The following is a 4,031-nucleotide window of genomic DNA, read 5'->3' as shown; positions in this document are numbered from 1 at the left end:
GTTTTTCGCGATTATCTCGGAAACTATGAGAGATAGAGCCTTAAAACCAACTCCATTCGATTCCTGAGGAAATTTGGGTTCCCTATGGACAGAAGGACGGCTCAGAATTGCGTTTTTCCACTTCCTAGGCCTAATACAAGATAAATTAAATTAATTTTTTTTGGCACTTTCGCTTTTCGTGATAATCTCGAAAACTATGAGAGATAGAGCCTTAAAACCTATCCCATTCGATTCCTGAGGAAATCTGGGTTCCGTATAGGTAGATGAACGGCTCAGAATTGTTTTTTTCCCCTTCCCAGGCCTTTACAAGATGAATTGAATTAATTTTTTTGGGCACTTTCGTTTTTCGTGATTATCTCGGAAACTATGAGAGGTAGAGCCTTAAAACCTATCCTATTCGATTCCTGAGGAAATCTGGGTTCCGTATAGGTAGATGAACGGCTCAGAATTGTTTTTTTCCCCTTCCCAGGCCTTTACAAGATGAATTGAATTAATTTTTTTGGGCACTTTCGTTTTTCGTGATTATCTCGGAAACTATGAGAGGTAGAGCCTTAAAACCTATCCTATTCGATTCCTGAGGAAATCTGGGTTCCGTATAGGTAGATGAACGGCTCAGAATTGTTTTTTTCCCCTTCCCAGGCCTTTACAAGATGAATTGAATTAATTTTTTTGGGCACTTTCGTTTTTCGTGATTATCTCGGAAACTATGAGAGGTAGAGCCTTAAAACCTATCCTATTCGATTCCTGAGGAAATCTGGGTTCCGTATAGGTAGATGAACGGCTCAGAATTGTTTTTTTCCCCTTCCCAGGCCTTTACAAGATGAATTGAATTAATTTTTTTGGGCACTTTCGTTTTTCGTGATTATCTCGGAAACTATGAGAGGTAGAGCCTTAAAACCTATCCTATTCGATTCCTGAGGAAATCTGGGTTCCGTATAGGTAGATGAACGGCTCAGAATTGTTTTTTTCCCCTTCCCAGGCCTTTACAAGATGAATTGAATTAATTTTTTTGGGCACTTTCGTTTTTCGTGATTATCTCGGAAACTATGAGAGGTAGAGCCTTAAAACCTATCCTATTCGATTCCTGAGGAAATCTGGGTTCCGTATAGGTAGATGAACGGCTCAGAATTGTTTTTTTCCCCTTCCCAGGCCTTTACAAGATGAATTGAATTAATTTTTTTGGGCACTTTCGTTTTTCGTGATTATCTCGGAAACTATGAGAGGTAGAGCCTTAAAACCTATCCTATTCGATTCCTGAGGAAATCTGGGTTCCGTATAGGTAGATGAACGGCTCAGAATTGTTTTTTTCCCCTTCCCAGGCCTTTACAAGATGAATTGAATTAATTTTTTTGGGCACTTTCGTTTTTCGTGATTATCTCGGAAACTATGAGAGGTAGAGCCTTAAAACCTATCCTATTCGATTCCTGAGGAAATCTGGGTTCCGTATAGGTAGATGAACGGCTCAGAATTGTTTTTTTCCCCTTCCCAGGCCTTTACAAGATGAATTGAATTAATTTTTTTGGGCACTTTCGTTTTTCGTGATTATCTCGGAAACTATGAGAGGTAGAGCCTTAAAACCTATCCTATTCGATTCCTGAGGAAATCTGGGTTCCGTATAGGTAGATGAACGGCTCAGAATTGTTTTTTTCCCCTTCCCAGGCCTTTACAAGATGAATTGAATTAATTTTTTTGGGCACTTTCGTTTTTCGTGATTATCTCGGAAACTATGAGAGGTAGAGCCTTAAAACCTATCCTATTCGATTCCTGAGGAAATCTGGGTTCCGTATAGGTAGATGAACGGCTCAGAATTGTTTTTTTCCCCTTCCCAGGCCTTTACAAGATGAATTGAATTAATTTTTTTGGGCACTTTCGTTTTTCGTGATTATCTCGGAAACTATGAGAGGTAGAGCCTTAAAACCTATCCTATTCGATTCCTGAGGAAATCTGGGTTCCGTATAGGTAGATGAACGGCTCAGAATTGTTTTTTTCCCCTTCCCAGGCCTTTACAAGATGAATTGAATTAATTTTTTTGGGCACTTTCGTTTTTCGTGATTATCTCGGAAACTATGAGAGGTAGAGCCTTAAAACCTATCCTATTCGATTCCTGAGGAAATCTGGGTTCCGTATAGGTAGATGAACGGCTCAGAATTGTTTTTTTCCCCTTCCCAGGCCTTTACAAGATGAATTGAATTAATTTTTTTGGGCACTTTCGTTTTTCGTGATTATCTCGGAAACTATGAGAGGTAGAGCCTTAAAACCTATCCTATTCGATTCCTGAGGAAATCTGGGTTCCGTATAGGTAGATGAACGGCTCAGAATTGTTTTTTTCCCCTTCCCAGGCCTTTACAAGATGAATTGAATTAATTTTTTTGGGCACTTTCGTTTTTCGTGATTATCTCGGAAACTATGAGAGGTAGAGCCTTAAAACCTATCCTATTCGATTCCTGAGGAAATCTGGGTTCCGTATAGGTAGATGAACGGCTCAGAATTGTTTTTTTCCCCTTCCCAGGCCTTTACAAGATGAATTGAATTAATTTTTTTGGGCACTTTCGTTTTTCGTGATTATCTCGGAAACTATGAGAGGTAGAGCCTTAAAACCTATCCTATTCGATTCCTGAGGAAATCTGGGTTCCGTATAGGTAGATGAACGGCTCAGAATTGTTTTTTTCCCCTTCCCAGGCCTTTACAAGATGAATTGAATTAATTTTTTTGGGCACTTTCGTTTTTCGTGATTATCTCGGAAACTATGAGAGGTAGAGCCTTAAAACCTATCCTATTCGATTCCTGAGGAAATCTGGGTTCCGTATAGGTAGATGAACGGCTCAGAATTGTTTTTTTCCCCTTCCCAGGCCTTTACAAGATGAATTGAATTAATTTTTTTGGGCACTTTCGTTTTTCGTGATTATCTCGGAAACTATGAGAGGTAGAGCCTTAAAACCTATCCTATTCGATTCCTGAGGAAATCTGGGTTCCGTATAGGTAGATGAACGGCTCAGAATTGTTTTTTTCCCCTTCCCAGGCCTTTACAAGATGAATTGAATTAATTTTTTTGGGCACTTTCGTTTTTCGTGATTATCTCGGAAACTATGAGAGGTAGAGCCTTAAAACCTATCCTATTCGATTCCTGAGGAAATCTGGGTTCCGTATAGGTAGATGAACGGCTCAGAATTGTTTTTTTCCCCTTCCCAGGCCTTTACAAGATGAATTGAATTAATTTTTTTGGGCACTTTCGTTTTTCGTGATTATCTCGGAAACTATGAGAGGTAGAGCCTTAAAACCTATCCTATTCGATTCCTGAGGAAATCTGGGTTCCGTATAGGTAGATGAACGGCTCAGAATTGTTTTTTTCCCCTTCCCAGGCCTTTACAAGATGAATTGAATTAATTTTTTTGGGCACTTTCGTTTTTCGTGATTATCTCGGAAACTATGAGAGGTAGAGCCTTAAAACCTATCCTATTCGATTCCTGAGGAAATCTGGGTTCCGTATAGGTAGATGAACGGCTCAGAATTGTTTTTTTCCCCTTCCCAGGCCTTTACAAGATGAATTGAATTAATTTTTTTGGGCACTTTCGTTTTTCGTGATTATCTCGGAAACTATGAGAGGTAGAGCCTTAAAACCTATCCTATTCGATTCCTGAGGAAATCTGGGTTCCGTATAGGTAGATGAACGGCTCAGAATTGTTTTTTTCCCCTTCCCAGGCCTTTACAAGATGAATTGAATTAATTTTTTTGGGCACTTTCGTTTTTCGTGATTATCTCGGAAACTATGAGAGGTAGAGCCTTAAAACCTATCCTATTCGATTCCTGAGGAAATCTGGGTTCCGTATAGGTAGATGAACGGCTCAGAATTTCATTTTTCCACTTCCTACACCCCTGGCTCTTATACACATCTCTATGAGAGATAGAGCCTTGAAACCTATTCCATTCAATTCCTGAGGAAATTTGGGTTCCGGATAGGCAGATGGACGGCTCAGGATTGCGTTTTTCCACTTCCTAGGCCTTATACAAGATGAATTGAGTTAATTTTTTTT

The sequence above is a fragment of the Diachasma alloeum genome, unplaced genomic scaffold (assembly GCF_001412515.2).
Source record: "Diachasma alloeum isolate Michigan unplaced genomic scaffold, Dall2.0 Dall_scaffold_00179, whole genome shotgun sequence".
NCBI classification, from domain to species: domain Eukaryota; kingdom Metazoa; phylum Arthropoda; class Insecta; order Hymenoptera; family Braconidae; genus Diachasma; species Diachasma alloeum.
This window is presented reverse-complemented; position numbering follows the sequence as displayed.